Here is a 27604-nt window from a genome sequence, read left to right as displayed (position 1 = left end):
TTCAAATATCTTATTATATGTGCATATGTGTCTTTGTATTGATCTACACTATAGCTCACCTTTCATCAAAGCCTCTTGTGAGTCCCAGAAGTTATGTGCAAAACTATTCCCCCAGGCTCTGCATCTGTGGCCTTCATCCAGGAGAAGAACATGAGTTGGAAAACATGCTTGCAGAATTGTCTTCTTCACCCCAGGTGCTGTGATTTCAACCAAGACCACGGAGAGTGAGGCCCCAGAGATGGAGTTATCTCGAATATTTTTCTAACTTCTGGGTCAAGAAACTATTTGCATGAACGCGATGTGGGATGATGCAAGCGGGTGGCCTCAAAGGATGCCATGTCAAGTGCATGGTGAAATAGCCAGAAAAGTCTATTCCTGTGAGATGTCAACCAAAGTTATGAGGGCATCACACCCAGAGGGTCGATTCAAACATACAATGTCCATAACAGCCACAGAACTGTGGTGATTGATACAGGCCACTGTCAATAAGAATTCTTTGAGCAGAGGGCTCCAGAAATGTACCCATTTAACTGTTGCCTGAAGAAGCAATGATCCAGCTGAAACTAGCAATTACATGTCAATAGTTAAATGGAGAAAGACTAGAACCATTTACCTTAAAATCAGGAACTAAACGAGGATGCCCACTCTCTCCACTTCTCTTCACTATAGTGCTAAAACGCTTAGCCAGAGCAATAAAGAAAGAGAAGGGTATCAAAGGGATCCACATAGGGAAAGAAGAAATTAAACTATCCCTATTCGCAGATGACATGATCCTATACTTGAATGACCCAAAATAAGCTCCACTCCCAAACTCCTAAATATAATAAAACACTTTAACAAAGTTGCAGGATACAAAATTAAACTGCACAAATCAGTAGCCCTCTTATACACCAGGAATACACAAACAGAAGGCCAAATCAAGAAAATGATCACATTTGCAATAGCCCCCAAAAGAATAAAATACTTAGGAATTAACTAAAGGTTTAAAGGAATTATTCAACGAAAACTATACAAGCCAAATGAAAGAAATTAAAGAGGATACCAGGAAATGGAAAGACATGCCATGCTCATGGGTAGGGAGAACCAACATAGTAAAAATGGCCATACTGCCAAAATTGTATACAAATTCAATGCAATCCCCATCAAAATCCCGAAGACATTCTTTACTGAAATAGAAGTATAATCCGAAGGTTCATATGGAACAAGAAAAGACCTAAAATAGCCAAAAAGAGCAATGGGGGGTGGTATTACAATACCAGACTTCAAACTCTACTATAGAGCCATAAAAACAAAAACTGCATGGTATTGGCACAAACATAGACCAGAAGTTCAATAGAATGGAAATGAAGATCCAGAAATAAAACCACATACCTATAGTCAACTTATATTTGACAAAGGAGCCAAAGATATACAGTGGAACAAACACAGTCTATTCAATTATTGGTGCTGGCAAAACTGGGCAGCCACCTGCAGAAAACTAAAAATTGACACCATGCACAAGTATTAACTCAAAATGGATCAAAGATCTCAATGTTAGTCCAGAAAACTTGAAATTGCTACAGGATGGAGTTGAAGAGACTCCCCCAAATATTCAAATTTTAACGATCACTACTACTTGTGATTACGAGTACTATACAAATGAGCAATAGACCCTTATTCATTGAAATAAATATTACAAAATACAAACTAATATAACAATGGAAATTTCCTAAAGATTTACATGACACATGTGTGTATGCTACATGTTCTGTGTTCCTTCATGGATGTCTGTGTTGATTCCCTGTCTTCGCTCTGGTAAACTGAACGGCAGTGAGCATGGTGGTGCAGGTAGCTTTAATGAGGGCTGTGTGTGGTCATTTGGGTAAATGCCCAGCGGTGGGATTGCTGAGTCGTATGGGGCTTGCTAGGCTCCTTGCTGAGCTCTAGGTCCATGTTACTCTTCTGAGCACTGGGTGCTCACCATGCCACTATGAAGAAAATGGGGAGGTCAGAAGGTCAGGACAGGCTCCGGGGCCCTTGGAAACTGATGTTACTGTATTCAATTGTAACCATTACATATATTTGATATTTCAGACACGTTTGTAGTATTTCTCTGTCCAGTTTTTTTGCATTTTTTATTGTAATTAGTAAAAGGGTTACATGATATTTGCCAGATAGAAGGTGCATTAATTCACATACATTGATACCCTTTCACATGTCTTGGCACCCATTTCCCTCCCCCCCCCACACCCCACACCCGTCTTGGTTTCCCCCCTTCCCTATCAAATTTCAAATAACCAAATACAAATAAATTCAATAAATCAGATAACAAAGTGAGATACTATAAGAATATGAGATAACCAAGGGACAGCAAAGGAGATGAGAGACAACATAGTACATTAAGGACAATAATCATTCGTTATATGGCTTTTGTTTCAATATCCTGGAGGTCCTTTCAATTAGCTTCATACTATATGGCCTTATGTATCAAGATTTTGCTCTATTGCAGATCTCTGCTAGTAGAGCCCAAGGTTTTTACTGATTATGACAAATGAGGGAAACCATTGAGCCTAAGTTCCTTTAAGTCTGGCTTACTTCACTTAATATGATTTTTTCGAAGTCTTTCCATTTCCTAACAAATGGGACGATGTCATTCTTTCTGACAGCAGCATAGAATTCCATTGTGTACAAATACCACAACTTGTTGATCCACTCATCAACTGAGGGACATCTAGGTTGGTTCCATATCTTTTCTATGGTGAAAGGTGCTGCAATGAACATTGTTGTGCTAGTGGATTTAGTATGCCCTAGATTCTGGATGGTTGGGTAAATGCCAAGTAGTGGAATTGCTGGGTCATAGGGGAGCTCTATGTTTAGCCTTTTGAGGAACTGCCACACTGCTTTCCATAGTGTTTGAACGAGTTTGCACTCCCACCAACAGTGTAGTAGTGATCCCTCCTGGCCACATCCCCTACAGCATCTGTTATTATTCGTTTTCCTGATCCTGGCCATTCTAACTGTAGTGAGGTGGAATCTTAGACTTGTTTTGATTTGCATTTCTTTTATGACCAGAGATGTGGAGCATTTCTTCATGTGTCTATAGGCCATTTTTGTTTCTTCTTCAGAGAAGACTCTCTTTAAGTCTTTGGCCCATTTTTAATGGGATGGTTGTTACTTTGGAGGTTAGTTTTGGAGTGATTCAATTTTTTGAGTTGTTGGTATATTTTAGATATGAGGCCTTTGTCCATTGTTTGGTTGGTGAAGATCTTCTCCCACTCTGTAGGCTTCCTATTTAATTTACTAGCTATGTCCTTTGCCATACAAAAGCTCTGCAGTTTAATGCAGTCCCACTTATCCAGCCTTTCTCTGATTTGTTGTGATTCTTGGTCCTTATTAAGAAAGTTTCGACCTGTGCCAAGGAGGCCTAGTGTATCTCCTATTCCTTCCTGTAAAGTTTTCAGTGTATCAGATTTTACCTCCAGGTCTTTGATCCATTTGGAGTTAATTCTAGTGCAAGGTGACAAAGAAGGATCCAACTTTAGTTTTCTGCAGGTGCTTAACTAGTTCTGCCAGCACAACTTGTTGAAGAGGCTGTCTTTCTTCCATTCTATTTATTTGGCTCCCTTGTCAAAGATTAGGTGGCCATAGGTTTTTGTATAAGCTTAAAATGGTATTTTTTCTGCCTTGAGATTTACATCAAGAAAAACCACCTCTCTTCACCTGAATGCTCTGAAGACTAGAGACTTACTTCCCACACTTAACAAGTGTGTTGTACCCATATTTGTTAGTATCAGTTGTTAAGAAGGAAATCAATTATTGCATTTGATCTGGATGGATTTTAAAGAACATAATGTTTCCTATTCCAAGGGTAATTAACATTTACCATCATCATGTTCTTTTTTTCTGAAAAAGATACTAGAACTTGGAGACATTAACATGCAAAAGTCTTTCATCATTAGCTCCTGAATTTGAGAAGGAGCAGCTGCCTTTTTATATGAATTTTGACAAATCATATTGTAATTCTTTTGTATGAAAAAGAACTACATGAATTCAAGAAGAAATATGAAATGCATAATTTATAAGTGGGTGGAGATTTTTTTCCACTATTGTTTTCGTCGAAAATGAAAGAGGATCATGGATTTTAGTTTTGGAGTCAGGGAATATTTTGAAAATTTTAATGTATGACCAATGTTTTCTGAAAGCTAAGAGAGGGAAAGGGTAAACTAGGGCTTTAGTCTCTCACTCTACATAGACCAGCACACTTCCCTCTGCAAACCTGAGAATGACTGCACCACAAAAGCTAATTTGCTTTGGCCCCTGTAACCTCAGGACTTGGCGTGAATATGAAAGATAGACAACTAATAGGTTTTCATTGCATAGTCAGCCAGAAAACACTTGGTGTCAGGTAATGCATATTTGTTTCATCTTTGTTTTATATTTATTTTTTTTAGGTTTTATTGGGAATGGTTTTCAAAATACTCAGTTTTGCTTAGGTTTTTTTTACGTGGTGGGGAATCCTCTTTTCTGTAGTGTAATTCCATTTAAGAGGTGGTCTGAGGGTTAGTCTTCAACATATAGGAAGATTTTAATACCTGAGAAGAGTCAAATTAAGAATATAAACTTTTGTAATTTCTTGTTATGAAAAGTAAAAAGAGAAAAAGGACAACCTTTGAAATTATGTAACGTTAGTCATTTCAATTTTTTTGTACATGGGACAGCACCTTGGTCCTGTACCTATTTTAAATTCTGTTAGTATTTACTTCATTGTAAATACTTTAAGGGTACCATTGTACTTTGCTTTTCACATTGGTTCTGTGATTTGGGAGTCAACAACTTCCCTAAAAAGCACCAGTATGTTAAATTCTAACATCAAGATCTCAAAATGTGTTACTGATCTTAAATCATTTTCTCACTCTTGATGTGAACAGCAGTATTTTTAATAAAGGTTATGGAGATAAAAAATGAGAAAAGACTTACTTATTGAAATAAACATTCCACAATAAAAACTAATAAAACAGTGGAAAATTTCTGTAGATTTAAACCAGACATTCTCTATACAAATCAAACACAAGAATTTGTAAGAAAGCGAATTTCTCCTACAATGTCTTTATTTTCTGCCACTCCTGGACTTGGGCTCAGAGCCTGAGATTTGTCCTTGTGCTTTCTCAAGGCTAGACCTCTACAACCTGAGCCTCAGCATCACTTCCGACTTTTTTCTATGTATGTGGTACTGAAGAATCAAAGCCGGTTATGGTGCAAGCTAGGCAAGCACTCTACCACTAGAACAAACTCCCGGCCATACTATGTCTTTTATTTCTGAAGTCACGCAGATAATTGCTATTGGGCTTAAATGTAATGATATAACAATTTGGGGCAAAAATGCAGCCCAAGAGGCCTGCCCCAGAGGCCAAGATGGAGAAGACCTCCACAGCCACCATCACCTTCTCCTTGGCACTGTGGTAGACAGGCAGGAAGGTGAGCCCCACGCTGGAGAGCTCCAGCATGCTGAAGGTCAGGAACTTGGCCTCATTGAAGGTGTCAGGCAGGTTCCTGGCCAGAAAAGCCACCGTGAAGCTGGCCAGGGCCAGGGAGCCCAGGGAGCCCAGGACACAGTAGAAGGCAGTGAGGGAGCCCTTGTTTTACAGGATGATGAGGTGGCCATGTTCAGAGTGTGCATCTGTGTCCACAAAGGGAGGAGAGCTTCCCAGCCAGAGGCCACACAGACTCACCTGGATGAGGGTGCAGATGGGGATGAGGAGCTTAGGAGTCCCAGACACCAGCAGCCCCCTCGTCCTTCTCCCTGGACAAGTGGCCTTGAAGGCCAAGACCACAGTCACCATTTTGGCCAACACTGTGGAGACAGCCACCGTGAACACAACTCCAAATGTGATCTGCTGCAGGATGCAGGTGGCTGTGTTGGGATGGCCAATAAAGAGCAAGGCACAGAGGAAACACAAGATGAGGGAGATGAGTAGGATATAGCTGATAGCCCGGTTATTGGCCTTGACAATGGCAGTGCCTTGGTGTTTCACAAATAATCCAAGCACAGCAGCCGTGAGCATAGAGAAGCAAAGAGCCATGCAGGCCAGAGCCATGCCCAAGGGATCTCCAAAAGCCAGGAAACTTGCAGCTCTCAGGAGACACTCATCTCTCTGTGTGTTGGCATACTGGTGATCTGCACACCGCACACACTGCTCCATATGTGGAGAGAAGTGTAATCAGCCATTAATCAATATTGCAAGCTTCATTTTCTTCAAAGAAATGTCGAAAGTATTCATTTAGATATAATCCTGATATATCAGCATTTCGTATCATAAAAGCATTTTAGTTTCTTTTCTAAACCATAAACACCTCCCACATCGATATTTTTCTTTACTCAGGTTTTTTGTTCAACTTCTTTTTCCTTCATTGACTAATACTTGAATTGATAATGTGCCCTTTGGGGCTTCCTATTAACAAGTATTATCTACACATTTTCTCATGTGTTCTCACACATGTACTTTTCTGCTATCCAATGGAAATTTTGCATAATATAGCTTAGTTGTCCTGAACATATTAATTTTATTCCCTTAACACATATTTGAATTTTTCTCATTAAATTTTGTGTCCAATTCAGTGGTGAAGCTATTGAAACTGAAAACCTAGTCTTGGACACTCTAAGACATGCTCACTAGTTAAACTGAATCCATATTTCTGAGCACTTGCTATGTGGCATGAAAGGGTTTCAGCAAAAAGAAATATAGAAGCAAGATTCATGTTTTCTATGTGGATAGAAAGTAACTTTCCATATGAACAATGTTCTTATAGGACTTCTGTTTCATGTTATGTTCAGGTTTACACATGTCTTTTTCATTATTGATATAAAAGGTTTGTGGAACATAACCTTGTCTGCAATATACTAGAAACTATTACTGAAATAGGTACTTTGGACACATGATGTAATGTATTTCAAAAGCCAATGCCACCACTAGACAATATGAACTTTTATCAGAGAGAAGGAAAATGGTTTGTCTAATCATTATGTACAAATTTTCATTGATGTGTTAGGATTAAGGAGAATAGAGTGAAATGAACCCACTACCTGATGAATGTAACTGTAACCCCTCTATAAGTTACCCTAACAATAAAGGCGAAAAATGAAGAATTTCGCCATAAGTCATGGATTTACCTGTCTCATTAGCAATCTCATTTTGTGGGCAAGGGGTACAATCAAAGCAACAGGCAACCTTTCCTTCCTGAGGAGATTTCCTGAATCCAGGACCACAACTCTTCCTGCAGACAGAATGAGGAGTCTGAGAAAAATCAGGGATGTGTCAGTAATTGTTCAGACTTACATAGATAGCACTCCAATATCTAGCATTTGAAAGAATCAGATTAGTAAGTATAATGTGTTTGTTGTAGTTGTAGTTGTTGTGGTTAATGTGGCTTAAACTTTTTAGCTCAAGACTACAACCCTACCCCTGGGCCTGGGCGTTGTCTCTGAGCTCTTCAGCTAATGCTACCTCTCTACCCTTTAGCCAAGCCCCACTTCACGTTTTCTAGAGGTTAACTGTAGATAAGAGTCTCTGTATCTCATATTGTTGCAGTATCCCACTTTGTTATCTGATATATTGAATTTATTGGTATTTGGTTATTTGAAATTTGATAGGGAAGGGGGAAAAACCAAGACGGGGGGTGGGGGGTGGGGGGGAGGGTGATGGGTACCAATACATGTGAAAGGGTATCAATGTATGTGAATTAATGCACCTTCTATCTGGCAAATATCATGTAATCCTTTTATTAATTTTTTTTAATTTTTTATTGTAATTAGTGAAAGGGTTACATGATATTTGCCAGATAGAAGGTGCATTAATTCACATACATTGATACCCTTTCACATGTCTTGGTACCCATTTCCCTCCCCCCCATACCCCCCACCCGTCTTGGTTTTCCCCCTTCCCTATCAAATTTCAAATATCCAAATACAAATAAATTCAATATATCAGATAACAAAGTGAGATACTATACCAATATGAGATAACCAAGGGACAGCAAAGGAGATGAGAGACAACATAATACATTAAGGGATTATCGTCAGGATAATCCCTTTTATTAATTGCAATAAAAAACCTTTCAAGCACCTAAAGGGATCTTCAGGTACTTTATCACAGTATAGGAAATCTTCTGGAAAGACACAATTTACATTTTATGATGATATTATAATCAATATTTAGAAATATTTAATTTTTATTTATTAGGGCAGTGACTATGACATACTATTGCTTTAGATTTGCACGCTACTATTTGAGACACAAGTCTATTAGTAGATGTTTTTGTTCATAATTGGAGAAAAATGTCTCTCACAAGTGTCCTTTTGATGTAACCTTAAACCATGATACTCAGATCTTGGCACTTTGGGTATCTTGGGAGATAGGAGAAAGTTGCTGGGAATCAGCCAGTTATAAATTTAAAGGAAGACTTCCACTTATATATACATATGCCTGTAAAATCATTATTTTTATATTCAACCCACCTCTGTAGTTGCTATGGCCCACTGTACCATCGCTTCAGATAGAGACAGTTGATTACCATGGAGAGCATATGGAGAAAACATTCCCAGTTTCACCCCACGTTCAAGACCATCTGGAAAATTCCAGATGGTCAGAATGTCATACTCTGGCTCCAATTTCCTCGTCTCATCCAAAATCACTTGATCTCCAGCAGGATTGTAAAACTGGATGTTCTTCATAAAAGGGTGAAGCTAAAAGAGATACAACATCTTCCAATGAATTACATTTCAAAATTAAGACAGAAAACCTGAACTAAGAAAGCCTTTTGATTGTCCTTAATTTCTAACTTCAAAATCAAGAATAGCTCAAATATCTAATGAAGTCTTCCAAAAGAAAATCTATAGAGAAATAATCTTTTCGAAATCAGGTTACTCAGAAATGGACTACAAGGCATATTCTTCAAAGACAAACCAATACCAGGTGAATGGCAGTATATAAGACAATTCTCAGTTGCCAATCTACAGCTTGACACAACCACTGCTTTCATGAATGTCTATCGATCTAGCCTACTAAATTGTTAATACAGCTGAATGAAACTAGTTGCCATAGAAAGTATGTATAATGCTGTTTATCAGGTCATCATTTGATACTACTGCAGAGACATGCAATTCAAAAACAATAACTATGAAAAGTACAGATTATATTAACTAAAAAAAATTCAGAACTTGGGCATTGACAGCTCATACCTGTAATCTTAGCTATCAAGGAGGCTGAAATGTCTGTGATACCCTTGTCTGTAGTAAGGTACAGAGAAATACTCATAAAAAGTGCTGTGTCTGTAGTGATAAAATACTAGAGCCCAAAGAGTTCCAGAGATAGCACTCAGACCCTGGCAAAAAAAACCCCAAAAGCAAATTACATAAACATGTAATATATTTAAATTTTTTATTCTTTTGTATGAGGGATATAATCACATATCTAAAGTACCTCAAAGACATTTAAATAAAATCATTTGGGACTTGGAAAACCCCTAGAAATATTTAATTTCATAGAGTAAGACACCCTCTAGTAAACGCCTGGGCTAATGTTGTGTGCCTTGTAAAATAGAACAAGTTACCTGTGCACCAAAAGGCACTGTCCCTTTTCTATTTCCAATTATTTGAACTTCTGTTTGATGAAGAATCATCTCATCGAGAGCCTGTGCCACCGCATATGCAGAGTTGTAGATATTGTGACTCTCTCTAGACATGGCCATGTCAAACATATGCCCAGGCAAAAATTCCAAGGAGGCATCAGGACAATTGTCCCATGTTGCACAGTGAGACTCAGAAGCTGAGCAATTAAAAAAGAGAAACCACAGCCAAGCAAGAAAAAAGTCCCCTGGGTATTTGGAAGGGTTAGCTGCCTTGACAAAATCTATGAATCCAGAAACTTTTGCACGATGGTGTAAAAATATGAAAGGTACATGCAATGAGCCTAGCATGAAATATCTCCTTTTCATGGTTAAATCCCACTGTGAGTTCATGATACAAACTTTGCCTTTAGCCAAAACTACAGTAAATCTAGTAGTGATTCATGATCACCATATATGATGAGAACGTTTACTGAAGATTTATTGATCTCATTATAAACTTCCATCAATTGGAGCATTTGTGACAAGCCTTTGTTGGAGACCAGTAGCTCAAAAGCTACACAAAGTCTGTACTTGGTCATTTCTTCTTTCAGTTTAGGAAGAAACCACAAACCATTGTCATCTTGTGAAATCAAAAGCCCCACCCAGTTCCAGCTGAAGTGAAGCAGTAAGGAGACCATGGCAGGGGCTATTGATGTGTCCTTTGGAGCCACCTGATAGAGAGTTGGAATCTTGGCCCACAGCAAGTTCAAAAGAGCCAAAGGTAAACTAAAACAAGAAAATTGGATTCTCCATGAATGAGATTACCAGCCATCACAATCTCAGTCTTGAAGCCTAATAAGCATGAGTTAACATCGGTGAAAGATGATTGTTTTCAGTTTTTTCAAAAAAAATCAAACTGATCTTTAATAGTTGTACAGCAGATCAACTTCATGGTAAAGTGCCTCTTGATGTTTGCACACCGATTCTTCCCATGTTTCTCCACCTCAGCCACTCCCCAAGTTTCCTAGTTCCATTTTCACATGAGTGTGGGGATTTATGTTGTTGTTCTCAAGCACCTGTTCCCTATATGTCTAAAGGTTTCCCTTAACATCTACCCTTTCCACACATGCTTCAGCATAGTGGTGTTCAATGTTTATACTATCTATAGATCTGAAAAGGTACTGTTTTTAGCCCTATTTTTTTCAACATAATAACATGCTCATGTGTGTACATGTGAATGTGGGTGTTTGTGTATGTGTGTGAGACTGCATGCCAGTCTAGGTGCATGAACTCAGGACCTCGTGTACTTTCTTGGCTTTCTCCCACCCGGCTGATATTTTTATTACTGGAGCCAGATATTCTCTACCTGCTATTTTTCTGATTCATTAGAGAGAACTTTGCTGAGTAGCTAGGATGAGAAGTAGAATCAACAGTACCCTCCTCAACATAACTTCACATTTGAAAGTCATTTTCCATTCCCTGATTTGTGATGAAGAAAATTAATGATAAGGTTTGAAACAACAAATAATCCATTTGCATGACTAATCTTCCATCCGATTTTCCAAACAATGGAAAAACACATAGCCCACTCTCCTTCAATACATGCCTGTTGATATCACAAAATTTGATAGGCCCTTATAATATTCATTATTTCCTATCCTTCTAACACCTAAAAGGACATCAAAATTAGACATTTTATATCTGCCCACAATCCATCCCTCACCTGTGGAAATCTGTAGACTTCCTGCAATGTTCCAATCTGGGCAGCCATTGATCCCATTGGTCCTGTAAATGCTGCTACAGACTTGCTGTCTCTTCCACAGGAGTAGTTTGGGATTGTGTACTTCCCAAAGAGCCAAATGAAAGGATTTTTAAATGCTTCCCAAAATCCAGTGCAAACATCATAGACATCAAATCCGAGAGTGACGTTATGTAAACGATCTCCTTAATAGCAAAAGCCAAGGTCAAAACAAACTGTTAGTTCTTGAAGAAAAACATGCATGGTGAACATAGAAAGTGAAGAGGAGCATTTCAAAACATTTTGATGATTTGAATACTAGCTTCTTTGCCAATAAAACTATGAAAACATTATTTGTTATTGTAGCACTCAAAGCTATGAAATTTCCTCTGAGTACTGCCTTTGCCGTGTCCCAAAGGAGCTGGTATTTTGTGTGCTCCTTTTTGTTAAATTTCATAAACTGTTGAATTTCTTTTCTGATCTTTTCGATGACCCATTGGTGATTTAACCATGTGTTGTTCAATCTCCATGAGTTACAGGGCTTTCATTATGGAGATGGGTGTTCAGTTCCAATTTGATGCCTTTGTGGTCTGAGAGAGTTCAGGGAATAATTTCAGTGTTCCTGAATCTGCCCAGGTTTGTTTTATGCCCTAAAATGTGGTCTATTTTGGAAAATGTTCCTGTGCTGCTGAAAAAAACGTATATTGTGTTGTTGATGGGTGGAATAATCTGCAGATGTCTGTTAGATCTAGTTGGTCTGTACAGTTGTTCAATTCTAAGATTTCTCTGTTGAGTTTTTGCGTTGTTGATCTGTCCATAGGTGAGAGTGGTGTGTTAAAGTCACCAACAGTATGTTTCGATCTATGTAAAGTTTCAGTGAAAGTAAAGTTTGCTTGATGAAGTTCGGTGCTCCGGGATTCAGTGTGTTGATATTTAGGATGGATATGTCCTCCTGGAGGAAAGATCACTTTGATACTATGTAGTAACCTTCTTTGTCTTTTCTCACTAATTTTAGTTTGAAGTCTATTTTATCTGATATGAGGATGGCAACTCCAGCCTGTTTATGGGGGCCATTATCTTGATAGAGTTTATTCTAACTTTCAAAAAATGTTTGTTTTTTGGGGTAAGATGTGTCTCTTGAAGACAGCAGAATGATGGATCATGCTTTTTACTCCATCTCGATAGTCTATGTCATTTAATTGGAGTGTTAAATCCATTGGTATTGAGAGTCAGGATTGAGAAATATTTATTAGTTCCTGCCATTTTTAAAAGCTTTCATTAGGGCCTGTGTCTTGATAGTTCTTGTGGTACTTAGATGCTATGACTTTTAGGTGCCATGTCTTTCTCTGTATTATATTTGTGTTGGTTTTCCATATGTAGAACATCTTTGAGAATTTTCTGTAATATTGGTTTTGTTGCTACATAGTGTTGCAGTTTTCCCCTGGAATGGAATGTTTTTATTGTTCCCTCCGTTGTAAATGAAAGCTTAGCAGGGTACAGTATTCTTGGTTTGTATTTATTTGACTTCAGGGCATGACATACATCCTTCCAATCTCTTCTTGCTTGCATGGTCTCTGCGGAGAAATCTGGGGTTATTCTGATTGGTTTGCCTTTATAGATGATTGTTCTCTTCTCCCTGGCTGCTTGTAGGACCCTATCTTTGGTCTCTATTGACAGTTCAGATTATAATGTGGTGGTGGGATGTCCTTTTCTGGTCAGTTCTGTTTGGGGTTCTAAAAGCTTCTTGTATCTGGATGGGCCTGCCCTTCTGGATATTTGGGAAGTTCTCTGAGATGATTCCCTGAAGTATATTTCTAATACCATTGACCTCTTTCTCCAGACCTTCCTCAATACCAATTAGCCTTAAATTAGGCTTCATAATTGTATCTTGGACCTCCTGTAGCATTTTCTCATATTTCTGTTCTTTCTCTATAACAACTAAATTATTTTCAAACCCGGAAATTCTCTCTTCTGCATTGTCTAACCTGCTATCAAAGCTTTCTATTTTATTCTTCATCTCCCTTGCTTCTAATTGCTCATTTTTGATTCCTTGCATCTCTTGTTTTAGATCATGTATGGACTTCTTTAGCTCCTTGATTTCCATTTGAGTGGTTACGTCCGCAGCTTTATTCTCTTTGGACATTTGTTGGAGTTCAGTCACCATTTTGTTTGTGGATTTTATGAATTCATCCATTTTTCTTTGAAAAACCTTTATTTTGGCCTCCTTTATGGCTTCCCCTTTTTCACATATCACCTGGTTTATGGTTTCCTCTTGTTTAGATATGGCTTCCTCCCTTATCTCTTTCTTTATATTTTCACACTTTTGATTAATGATGTTTATCAATTGCACTTGTATACCACTTGGAAGACTCTCCTCTAGATTTGCCACTGACTGCTCCATTGCCTGTTTATGTTGGGATGGAGATACTATTCCTTGATTTGACATTTTTCTTGAGTTTCTTGTTCTGGCCATTTGAAAATGGGAGCAAGATTAATACTAAACAAGATTATAATTTTTCAGATATAACCAACCTAGACCTTTTCAGTTGCTGACGATAGATGTTCGCTCTTTTAGATTGGTAATATCATTCTCTCTTTCTTTTTGTACACTTACATACAAATCTAATACAACCACAGATTATCGATTTATGACCAAGACAATAAGCCCCTCAATCCAATCTCTATTGTACTTGAGTCCCTCTGGACCTAGAGTATAATTGAACACCTAGATACATAGCATTGCTCAACAACCATCAAATGTAGATCCCTGCATTATTAGAGTTGAAGGATGAACAGAAGACCAGAGATAGAAAAATAATATGAAAGATGACAAGGGTGGTAGGAAAAGAATAATGCAGGAGTATAAGATTATTATAGTAGTGAAGAAAGGCTATTGTGTAATGATAACTGACCTAAGGGGACAGACAGGTAGAATATTTTAGTATAAAATTTAGATGAACTTAGATAAAACTTATGACAATAAGAAGAGTACTAAGAAGAATATAGAGAATTGAGGGAGGTAGATATTGGAGATTTCAATGATACAAATTTTAAAAAGAAAAAATAAACAAAACAACAACAAAATAAAAGCAAACAGAACACAAAAAAACAAAAACAAAACAAAACCAAACAAAAAAAAACAAAAAAACAAAACAATCCAAAAAAAGGGTTTTCTTCACTTTTGGGGTTTTTTTGGGGGTGTGGACAGGAAACTAGAGTCTCGACTAAATTCAGGATCTAAACACTTCACAAAGTCTTTTTCTCTTGAGATTTGGCTTTGTGGTTTTTCGGATCAGTTTGCTTGATTGGTAAAACAAAGCTGAAATATCCGCGGGTGGCTTTGCTTACCAGGCTTGTGGCTGGCGCAGGGACGGACTTCAGCATCACTGGGGCCAGATTTCCGACTAAGGGATGTCTGGGAAATCCTTTGCCAGTTAGAAAGATGGCTCTGTCAGAAACACCTCTCAGGCTCCAATTGCTTTGGCCCGTTTTTGCCAGTAGTCAAGATGGCGCTGCTCTCAGCTGGAGGGGGAGGTACTCACAAATTGCTGGATTCTCGGTTTGGTGAAGCTGGCAGGTCCGTGCAAACCCATACCTAGTATTATACTTAATGGCGAAAAGCTAAAGCCATTCCCTCTAAAATCAGGAATGAGACAAGGATGCCCACTCTCTCCACTCTTCTTTAACATAGTATTAGAATTCCTAGCCAGTGCAATAAGGCAAGAAGCAAGCATAAAGGGGATCCAAATAGGGAAAGAGGAAGTAAAACTATACCTCTTTGCAGATGACATGATTCTGTATTTATAGAACCCGATAGACTCCACTCCCAAGCTTCTTGAGCTGATTCAAAACTTTGGAAGGGTAGCAGGGTATAAAATTAACCCTCAAAAATCAACTGCCTTCCTCTATGCCAACAGTGAGAGGAACAAGGCAACAATCAGGAAAGCAACTCCTTTTTCAAAAGCTTCAATGAAAATAAAGTACCTAGGAATTACCTTAACTAAGAATGTAAAGGACCTTTTGATGAAAACTTTAAAACTCTGAAAAAGGAAATTAAAGCAGAACTGAGAAAATGGAAAAAACTGCCATGCTCCTGGATTGGAAGAATCAACACTGTGAAAATGACAATCTTGCCAAGGGCTATCTACAAATTCAACGCAATATCCATCAATATCCCAATGGCATTCTTTAAAGAAATAGAGGAGGCAATCCAAAATTTCATATGGAATAATAAAAGATCCCGTATAGCAAAAACACTTCTTAGCAGAAAGAACAGAGCAGGAGGAACTTCAATACCAAACTTTAGACTCTATTACAGAGCTATAATTATCAAAACAGCTTGGGACTAGCATAAGAACAGGTCTGAAGACCAATGGAATAGAACTGAGGACCCATATATTAACCCACAGACCTAATCTTTGACAAGGGAGCCCAACAAAATAGAATGGAAGAGAGACAAGCTCTTCAACAAGTGGTGCTGGCAGAACTGGATAAGCACCTGCAGAAAACTAAAGTTGGATCCTTCTTTGTCACCCTGCACTAGAATTAACTCCAAATGGATCAAAGACCTCAAGAAGTAAAAGGAGATACACTAGGACTCCTTGGCACAGGTTGAAACATTCTTAATAAGGACCAAGAATCACAACAAATCAGAGAAAGCCTGGATAAGTGGGACTACATTAAACTGCAGAGCTTTTGTATGTCAAAGGACATAGCTAGTGAATTAATCAGGAAGCCTACAGAATGGGAGATGATCTTCACCAACCAAAGAATGGATAAAGGCCTCATATCTAAAATATATCAACAGCTCAAAAAATTGAATCACCCCACAACTAATCTCCAAAGAAACAACCATCCAATTAACAAATGGGCCAAAGAGGTAAAGAGAGTCTTCTCTGAAGAAAAACAAAAATGGCCTATAGACACATGCAGAAATGCTCAACATCTCTGTTCATAAAAAAAGTGCAAATCAAAACAACTCTAAGATTCCACCTCACTCCAGTTAGAATGGCCAGGATGAAGAAAACTAGCAACAACAGATGTTGCAGGGGATGTTGCCAGGAGATATCACTACTACACTGCTGGTGGGAGTGAAAACTTGTTCAACCACTATGGAAAGCAATATGGCGGTTCCTCAAAGGACTAAACATAGAGCTCCCCTATGACCAAGCAATTCCACTACTAGGCATTTATTCAATTGTCCAGAAAGAAGGACAAACTAAATCCACCAGCACAACGATGTTCATTGCAGCACTATTTACCATAGCAAAGATATGGAACCAACCTAGATGTCCCTCAGTTGATGAATGGATCAACAACATGTGGTATTTGTACACAATGGAATTCTATGCTGCTGTCAGAAAGAATGACATCACCCCATTTGTTAGGAAAGACAGAAAAAATCATATTAAATGAAGTAAGCCAGACTCAAAGGAACATAGGCTCAATGGTTTCTCTCATTTTTCATAATCGTTAGAAACTTCGGGCTCTCGTAGCAGAGATTTGCAATAGAGCACTGGAACCATACTCCCAGCTCTTCTTTTGGTTTTTGCTTATTTTTTTGGATGTGGTTTTACTTTGCGGGGGGGACAATTCTTTTTCATTGTCAGAATAATGCATAGAGGGGTTACAGTTACATTTGTCAGGTAGTGGGTATGTTATTTCTAGAACCTTTATTCCCCTTCTCATGTTTATGTTCCCCTTTCTCTCCCCTCTAGTCGTCTTGTTTTCCCCCATCCCTTCCCTATTTCAAATAAACAAATAATCGTATATATAAAGTATGCTAATATACAAATTCAGATACAGTAACTTCATGAAATTAACAATAAGTGGAAAAAAGAGAAAAGAAACAACTTCCCATAGTACATTAAGAACAACATTCTCCTACCTACAGCCTCTCGTGGATTCTGATGTCACTCATCAAACCCAGATTATTTGTTGAGATATAGTCTTGGTAAATTTCTGCATGGACTGTGCTCAAATCCTCTTCTCTTACAGATCACATATTTTGAGTATCTAGGATTACAAGAGTGTCTCACATACCCAGATCATTGATTTATTTTTTAACCCTCCAGATATTACAGACTGATTTGAAAACTACAGTTTTTTATCGATTTTACCTTTTTGAAGGTGGCTGTATTACAGAGGGAGGCTTGAATAATATAAGCACTCATTGACATGTAGATGGGGTCACATTTCAGAAGAAATGATATCACCAGTACCAACCATGAGTATATCTAGAGATACTTCCTGGAGGCCTTAATGTTATCACTTATGTCAATTCCTCTCTGACCAATCTCTCACTGAGGGAGTAGTTAGAAGTCCATAACCATACTGGAATTGCTGCCATTCAAGACTATGGGAAGATGAACCCTAAAGGGAAGCCTTACATCTATCTGTGAATTTCTTGGGAAAGTTTCTTAACAATTCTCTGTTTGAGTTACCTTGGCTATAAAATTAACTAATGGCACAGATCTACTTGCCAAAAATGTCATAAGTAATTGCAAAGTACTCCACCAATAGAAATTGTGCAATTGCTAACTAACTAATTGTATAAAATTCCACAGAAGTCTATGCTTTTCCTTTGGGCTTTTAAATAATTATTTATTTGATTTATTTGTACAAGGCGGCATTTGCCTAAAACCTCTTTCTTATACGGTATTGTCTTTGATTTATGCTCTTTCACTTTGCCAGCACACTACTTGGCATGTGTATAAAGGATTTGCAAGAAAAAATCACTTAATTCACAGCATTTCCTTTGTTGTGACTGTCTTATCACAAACTGTTAAAGTTGTCACTTCTTCTCAGAATTGTTTGTCTAGTTTTTGTTCAGGCTTATAAATATACTCACCTTGGACATGGTTTATAGACAGCGTTAGGAAAACAAATACATGTGCTAGAACAGTTAGCTTAGATTTATTCTTATATAAGAAAATCAAGGTTTAAAGGTTTAAAAAAATAAAGCATCTGAACAGTTATCAACACATATCTAATTTTCTTCAGACTGCTCCCTCAGTTTGGAGTGAACGTTGTGGTCCTGAATTTCAGAAATCACATCAGAAAGAAAAGGCTGGCTGCTGTTTGGATTGCAAACTTCATCCGGAGAATGAGATTCTTATGGGACAGGGTAAGTCCAGGACTCAAGTAGAAATTCTCCATAATGTCATCCAATTAATGTGAGTCAGTAGAAGTTCAGATTGCAGAGGCAAAACTGCCATTCTTTCAGGTACTAACACTTGATGCTATTGCCCCTTGCAATTACACAAAGCACAGCCTTGAATGACATCTGACTTTGCTTGTTTTATATCCCAGTATATTCATGCTTTTCTCAAGAAAACTCAGTTCTCCATACTCAATAATGCAAGTTTTACTTCTATTATATCATTAAGTACAAAGCTGTAATTAGGACAGATTCCATTTATAAAATCAGGAAAGCAGGGATCATGTACAAGTGCACAGACTGCTTTTGCCACAGAGCAAGGGATCAGAAGGGTCTTTTGGTTTAAGAAGTAGACAACAGTTCGGTATAACATCATGTTTAGAGCTTCAAACTTGGTTTGGTTCTTTATTCACCACTGCTTCACAGGTGAGGAAGAGCAACCAAAATAATGCCATCATTGAAGGACATACTGTAGGGCTTTTATTAATATTTCATAGGGATATATAAACCATATTATCCATAATTTTAATGGTTGGTGCTATCTATACCTTTATTCACTGAGTATCAGAACTATTATTAAAATAGCATACAGAATCATTTTGATAGTAAAAATGTTTTTTAAAAATCCACCATTAAAGACTTAGAAAAAATCATATTAAGTGAAGTAAGCCAGACCCAAAGGAACATAGACCCATTGGCTTCCCTCATTTTTCATAATCAGTAGAAACCTTGGACTCACAATATAGAAACAAAAGCCATATAATGAGTGATTGTTGTCCTTGATGTACTATGTTATCTCTCATGTCTTTTTTTCTGTCCCTTGGTTTTCTCATATTGTTACAGTATTTCACCTGGTTATCTGATATATTGTATATATGTGTATTTGGTTATTTGAAGTCTGATAGGGAAGGGAGGAAATCAAGATGAGGAGCTGGAGTGGGGGGAGGGGAATGGGGACCAAGACATAAGAAAAGATATCAATGTATGTGAATTAATGCACCTTCTATCTAGTGAATATAATGTAACCCTTCTATTACTTACAACAAAAATACATGGAAAAACACCATTATGTATTATAGTCATTTAGTGTAAAATTTCAATTAGAAAACAAAATAATTTGCATGAGTGGTTAATGGGGGTTTTTGTTTTTTTTAGCCAGTACTGGGCATGAGCTCAGGGCTTGAGCACTGCACTGGGCTTTCTCAGGGCTAGAGCTCTACCACTTGAGCCACAGCACCACTTCCTGCTTTTTCTATGTAAGTAGTACTGGGGAATCGAACCCTGGTCTTTGTGCATGCTAGGCAAGCACTCTACTATTAGGCCAAAATCTCAGTTTGCGAGGTTATTGATATAGTTCAGAAAAGCCTAAAATAAAACAATACTAACCATTTTTGTGCTACTTGATAGTACATTAAACAGTCTCAAATCGTTAATTTCCATTTAAAAAAAGGCAGGATGGAAATGGGATGAATTCTTCCCAATTCCTTCCTCATTATCTTCCTCATCAGATATGGTGCTGTGTATGAAGTGTTCAGATTAAGAGTATGCTAACACAGACAGAAATCATGTCTCCCTGGGTTGCAGGTTTCCTGGATGATGAAGCATGCCTGGGAATGTCCCTATGTCCCTGGCCTGCAGGCTCTTTACTTGGACAAAATGGCTGCTGCTATTCTTTTTTGTTCCTTTTGAACAGTGCCAAGATACTGACCTTGGTTTACCTTCCTGCCTGTCTACCACAGTGCCAAGGGGAAGGTGATGGTGGCTGTGGAGGTCTTCTCCATCTTGGCCTCCGGGGCAGGGCTCCTGGGATGCATTTTTTCTCCAGTGTTACGTCATCCTGTTCAAGTCACATAGAAATTATCTTCCTGCCATCAGTGATAAAACACATAATCAGGAAATAGGATTTAAGATGAATTCAATGTGTTTGATCAATGAATAGAAATCTGAAGTACACCTACATCATTTTCCCAATAAGCTAACAGTGGGTACTGTTGGAAGTACTTCAGTAAAAAAAAATGGCCCACACTCATTTCTCTAGTGGTGATAGCACAGTAGATGTCAGCTTCTTACTAAATGATCTCATTTTCATTTTATTCTGCATATACGTGTTTCTGCCAATTCAATCTGCATTTAATATGTCTATTTGTATTTAGTATACAATCTTTGTCTTTAGTCTTTGTTGTCTTTTATTTAATTTTCAAAACATTTCAATAAAGCAAATTCTTCCCTATATCGTGTTTATTAGCTCCCTAATGAATTCTATTAATATTTTCCTAGTTACACAGTTCTATATTGTTCTATGCTCATTAGAGTATGTTATATTAAGCAATTACACATTATCATTTCCACATTTGCCTTTTGAAATTTTGAAGAATGAGTTTTTGAGAATTCATTTTTTTCTTTCCCCTCTGTATTTTGCACTGTGGATAAGGGTGATTATAGGCTATAAATACACCCAAGTTTGTTTCACAATGTATTGAGGCTTGAACCAAAGTTGGATGAAATTTGTGGAGGCATTATAATAGCTGAATCAATCACTGTTGGATAAACTAGTGAATTTCTCCTTGCTTAATCAACGTGTATACATTAAATAACCATACATATATTTATTACTAGAGTATTTCTTTATTGAAAAGAAGATGAGCAGTGGTGTATCTACTACGTAATTAAAGGAATGAGTACATTTGTTTATTTTCATTGTTACTCCATCCTCAAAAGACCCCCTATGACCTAGCTAACCCACTTCTGGCCATTTACCCAACTGTCCATTAACTGTCCATTAACTAGAAATACTAGCACAACCGTGTTCATTGCAACATTATTTACAATAGCTAAGGTGTGGAACCAACCAAGATACCCTTCAGTATACGAATGGGTCAAGAATATGGGTTATTTGTACACACTGGGATTCTATGCTGCCATCAGAATTAGTGACACCATCCCATTCATAAGGGAAAAGAAAGACTTGCAAAAATCCTACGAAGTAAAGTATGTCAGACCCAAAGAAACATAGGCTCCATGGCCTCGCTTAGTTGTAATAATTAATTAAAGTCTAGGATTTTCCTTGGAGAGGATAACAATAGCTCAAAAGCTATTCTTTCACACAGGAAAAGCTAGGCAAAATGTACTTTATGATATGGATTGTGATTGTTGTTCTTATTGTATTATGTGAAGTTATTTCTTTCTCTTTTTTTTCCTTTGCTTTATCCCCTGTTGTTACTGTGTCTGACTTTGGTACCCTATGTATTGTACATATGTCTATTTGTTTGTTTGAAACAGGAAAGACAACAGAAACAACAAGATTATTGGGAGAGGGTGGAGGGAGGAAAAGAGGGAGAAAAACATGGGAAGGGGTATCAATGATTAAAATGAAGTGCACCCACGACATGACAAGTGACAAATGAAACTGTAACCCCTCTATAGATCACCCAGAAAAAAAGACAATTTTTAAAAAAGAAACAAATGCCAATTCACTGTGCTCACGTTTTCAGAACAAGAATAAGGAATGGGGTTGCTTTGACCATATATGCTCATGGAAGTTGTTTAGAAACATCAGCCTCTAAATGGGTCAAGTTTGTTGCTAGCAGAATGAAGTCTTCCTAGCTGACTGTAATTAGCTTCTGAGCTATGGCAAATTTACAAATTTATCCTATGTGGTTGTTATTTTAATATTCTATGTGAAGATATTTTTTACCTTTTTCTCTTTTTCTTTTTTCTTTCCCTTATGACTTATCACATGTTGTTGCTTTATCTGACTTTGGCACCTAGTGCATTGTAAATACATTCGCTTATATTATTTACTGAAGGGAGGGGAAAAACACGACAATGAGTCACATGACATAGGCTGACCCAGTGTAACAGCAATATTCACAAGATATTATGTTGGAGATGAAATCCAAAACTGGGAAGGAGGGTGAAGAAAAGTGAGAAAAAAATAAGAAGCAGTAACAATTTTCAAGAAGTAAAGGACTCACTACTGTACAGATCTAATTGTAACCCTGCTATACATCACCATGAAAATAAAACATTTTTTAATTTTATATTTTATTTTTTATTGTAATTAATAAAAGGGTTACATGATATTTGCCAGATAGAAGGTGCATTAATTCACATACATTGATACCCTTTCACATGTCTTGGTACCCATTACCCTCCCTCCCAACCCCCCACCTGTCTTGGTTTTCCCCCCTTCCCTATCAAATTTCAAATAACCAAATACAAATAAATCCAATATATCAGATAACAAAATGAGATACTATCACAATATAAGATACCCAACGGAGAGCAAAGGACATGAGAGATAACATAGTACATTAAGGACAATAATCATTCGTTATATGGCTTTTGTTTCAATATCCTGCATGTCCTTTCAATTAGCTTCATACTATATGGCCTTATGTATCAAGGTTTTGCTCTATTGCAGATCTCTGGTAGTAGAGCCCAAGGTTTCTACAGATTATGACAAATGAGGGAAACCATTGAGCCTAAGTTCCTTTGAGTCTGGCTTACTTCACTTCATATGATTTTTTTCTAAGTCTTTCCATTTCCTAACAAATGTGTCAATGTCATTTTTTCTGACAGAAGCATAGAATTCCATGGTGTACAAATACCACATGTTGTTGATCCACTCATCAACTGAGGGACATCTAGGTTGGTTCCATATCTTTGCTATGGTGAAAATAAAACATTTTTTAAAACTCCCCCCCAAATATTCAAATTTTAGTGATCACTGCTACTTGTGATTACCAGTACTGTAAAAATGAGCAATAGTCCCTTATTCATTGAAATAAATATTACAAAATACAAACTAATATAACAATGGTAAATTCCTATAGATTTACATGACACATTTCATACAAATCAAGCATGTGAATTTAATTATAAGAAAGTCATTTTCTCCTACTGTGTCTTTTATCCCAGAAGTGATGAAGAGAATTCCTATGGCACATTATCACAATGATGTAACACTTTGGGGCAAAAATATAGCCCACGAGGCCTGCCCCAGAGGCCAAGATGGAGAAGACCTCCACAGCCACCATAACCTTCACCTTGACACTGTGGTAGACAGGCAGGAAGGTGAGCCACACACTGCAGAACACCACCATGCTGAAGGTCAGGAACTTGGCCTCATTGAAGGTGTCAGGCAGGTTCCTGGCCAGAAAAGCCACCGTGAAGCTGGCCAGGGCCAGGGAGCCCAGGGAGCCCAGGACACAGTAGAAGGCAGTGAGGGAGCCCTTGTTTTACAGGATGATGAGGTGGCCATGTTCAGAGTGTGCATCTGTGTCCACAAAGGGAGGAGAGCTTCCCAGCCAGAGGCCACACAGACTCACCTGGATGAGGGTGCAGATGGGGATGAGGAGCTTAGGAGCCCCAGACACCAGCAACCACCTCATTCTTTTCCCTGGACAAGTGGTCTTGAAGGCCAGGACCACAGTCACCGTTTTTGCCAACACTGTGGAGACAGCCACTGTGAACACAACTCCAAATGTGATCTGCTGCAGGATGCAGGTGGCTGTGTTGGGATGGCCAATAAAGAGCAAGGCACAGAGGAAACACAAGATGAGGGAGATGAGCAGAATGTAGCTGAGAGCCCGGTTATTGGCCTTGACAATGGCAGTGTCTTGGTGTTTCACAAATAACACAAGCACAGCAGCAGTGAGTACAGAGAAGCAAAGAGCCATGCTGGTCAGAGCCATGCCCAAGGGATCTCCAAAAGCCAGGAAACTTGCAGCTCTCAGTAGGCACTCATCTCCCTGTGTGTTGGCATACTGGTGATCTACACACGGCATACAATGCTCCATATCTGGAGGAAAGTGTAAGGTACCATTATTTCTTGTTGCAAATTCTTTTTCATCAAAGAAATTGAGAAAGTGTTCATATATATATATATATATAATCCTAATACTTAAGCATTTACTATTATAAATGCAATTTGGTTCTTTTCTAAATCATAAAACCATCATATTTCCATATTCTTCTCCATTCAGGCTTTGTATTAAACTTTTTTCCTTCATTGACTATTGCTTGTATTGATAATGTGCTCTGTGGGACATCAAATCTCATAGAAACTATGCCCTACACATTTTCACACTTTTTAACAGGTGTGCTTTTTGGCCATCCAATTGAAAATGTTGTACAATACTGCTTACCTGTCTTTGTAAAACATTATTTTTATCCCTGTGCCACATACTTGAATTATTCATGTTATATTTTGCAGTCAACTCATTTGTGAATCAGTTAAAAGAGAAAATTCACTCTTGCATACTGTAAGTTATACTCACTTCTCAAACTCTGTCCACATTTCTGAGCACTTGCTCTGTGGCATCAATGGATCTTGGCAGAGAGAAACATAAATGTGCAAGTTCCATCCTTCTTTGTGCACAGAATGTAACTTTTCATGTGAACACTGTTTCATGTTTTGTTCGTTTTACACATCTCACTCATTATTGATACAAAGGATTTCTGGTCATAATTTTGCATGTGATATGTAATTCAAGCTATGATATGTTATATTTTAAATTCCAATAGCAAAACTAGTGAGTATCTCTGGGGACTCCTAGCTAGTGGCTTGGGAGCCCCGCTGCTTGCCCCCTGTGCTTCAGCACGTACACACTCAGTAATCCTCTCCCATGCTTCCTTTACTTGAGGTCAAGTTGAACCCTCAACATGGCCTTCTGGAAGTGTTCCCAGTAATTGTTACTCCCCAGGCTTCCTTTACCCTCAGTCTGACAGCAATCTTCCCCGGCAGATCTGGGAACCACACAGCCTACAACTGCTTCAATATCGGAGGGCAGTTTACTTTCGGGATATGTTTCTTATGATATAAATCCTACTTTTTTAATAAAGCTGCAGTCAGTGGCAACACCATTGCCTCACATGGAATTCAGATCTCCTCCCAGGCCTTAATAGATACTGGAGCTAAAAGAACTTGCCTTGGGAAGCAGGAAGTTCCTGCCTCCTAGAAACTCTGCCTTAGGCCCCAGCTCCAGGGTTTAGGCAGCCTAGTAGCATGTTCCTCAATGGCATGCCCTCTGCCCTGGGGAGAGCTGTTCAGCACTGGTCTTAGAGGACCTGCCCAATAATCTCTTGGGAGAAACATTTTACAAAATATGGATGTTGTGGCATTCTACGCCGACTGCATTATCTATGAGAAAGTTGGCATAAAACTGCTCCCCCAATTCTAGGTGCCACAGTCTCCCATGGTTTCCATTTCCCCTTATAGTTAATTTAGAAATCGCATGACCCTGTATGGTTGGAGCAGTGGCCTCTTGGCAGGAAAAACTATTGGAGCTACTAAAATTAATATTGGAATAGCTTCGGAAGTCCCCATTTTTGTTATCATAAGGGTCAGGAAAATACAGGTTTCAAATACAGGTTTCTTCATGATCTCCCCACAGTAAATATGCCCATGGGGGCCATCCAATCAGGGCTCTCAAGTCTTTCATCAATTCCTAATGATTTGTATATTTATGGTATTTAGATAAAGGATTGCCTTTACCGCCCCTCCTATTACAACCTTTTTCGGAAAAGATGCCCATGTTAAAAGCAAAGGCCTCCGGAGGTATGTAGAAGTCGGTTGACCCCCCTGTATGTTTGTATTTTTTTTCCAGAAAGTGTACTGTGGGCCTAAAATGAAGAGGAAAAGCTGGACACAGCTAGCTCTCTAAGGCCTGGGTGGTCAAGGGATGCCTTGACCCCCCTTTCTGGGGTTCTTGTTGATAACAGGGCATGTCTGAGAGGACGTGTGGGTTCAAGTCCCATCAGAAAGACATGTCTAAATCTAAATAAGCTGTTTTGTGAGAATATTCATCTGATTTCATGTTTTTGTGTTAAGTGTATCTGACCCAGACCAATTTTCTTGTTGTTTTGTTTTCCCTCTTGCTTGAGAATGGCCTCAGCCCAACCGGCTACCAAGAAATGGAGATCTCCATTGGGAGGCACCCCCTGAGTTCAGGGCCCCATGGTCTTTCCATCACTCTGATAGCTTAAGGCCAGTTATGCCATCAGAAGTTTGGGGGTTACTTAAAAGTCTCTGCTTAGCTCTGTCTTGTCCATGTTACATGTTTTTCCTTGGGTATTTTTTCTTGTCTGGTTTTGTCTTTGAAATTGGTACCAGTCCTAAATATGGATCCTTGTGGTTTTTATATATGTGTGTGTGTGCATCTTTGTTATCTATTTGAATCTCTTGAAAACTTCAGAAAATGTACAGCTGATATTAATTTTGCGTGCTTTTAGATGTTTGAGTATGAATGTGTGAATGTGTGTGAGCGAACATGTTCAAGATTATACTTGTATACAAGTATACACGTTTATTCTTGAAACTAACATACACAAAAGGGATAGTTGGTTAAATCTAAGTCTAAACTCCAAGCAAAGTCAAATGCTTCAAGGGATTATTGTATTGTTTTAAAGAGGAACTACTTTAAAATCTAGTACTGTATTGCATAGAGCTGTTTATATTGTAAACATTGTATTCAGTTTAACAAAAAGACATCAAGGAACTTTGAATTCATTTCCTTGAATTTAAATTTGGAGATAAGTATCAGAAATTTAAGTGTGAATTTATCAGTTTCAAAAACCTTGCCCATCTGTTTTTTAGAAAGGACAAGGCTTCATCCTGTCTTCCTTGCAGACTGACACTGGAAATCTGATGGTAAAGTGGGTGATGTGATTAGTATTTCTTAAACTTGCCCCCTAAAATGTATTAAATTGGGGAAAGAGGATTTTAAGAAAAATGTTTAAGTAAAGTGTTAAGTATTGAAGTTTTAAAGAAAATTAGAGCTGGGTTTCTGGATGAAATTTGGAAGTGAGGTTATCCTAAATGTTTGTTTCAAAAATATAATGTAGATCTGGAGGCCAGGTTTAAAAAGCTCTCTGGATGAGTGGAAGATGGCACCGAGACAATAGGGATGCTGCCTAGCTCTCTCTCACAAAAAGAGAGAACCAGGAAGTCCCATGAGTCAATTACCTTAATAAATTCACAACAACAAGCTCAAGAAGCAGCAGAGGAGGACTCAAACCGGGAAAGAAACCAGATAAAGCTTACATCTAACTTTGTCAAAGAATTCGGAACGCAAGGACCCTCCCCCACCCCTCATCGCCAGCTCTGAGCCGCCAAAAGCCAT

The 27604-nt window shown here is 38.2% G+C and overlaps 1 pseudogene; it reads right to left on the bottom strand.

Annotated features, from left to right (window-relative positions):
- Positions 1-244: 244 nt before the first annotated feature.
- LOC150068310 (vomeronasal type-2 receptor 116-like) lies at positions 245-27604 on the bottom strand (annotated as a pseudogene).

The sequence above is a fragment of the Megascapheus bottae genome, chromosome 1 (assembly GCF_031878675.1).
Source record: "Megascapheus bottae isolate mThoBot1 chromosome 1, mThoBot2.hap1, whole genome shotgun sequence".
Taxonomy (NCBI): domain Eukaryota; kingdom Metazoa; phylum Chordata; class Mammalia; order Rodentia; family Geomyidae; genus Megascapheus; species Megascapheus bottae.
This window is presented reverse-complemented; position numbering and strand designations above follow the sequence as displayed.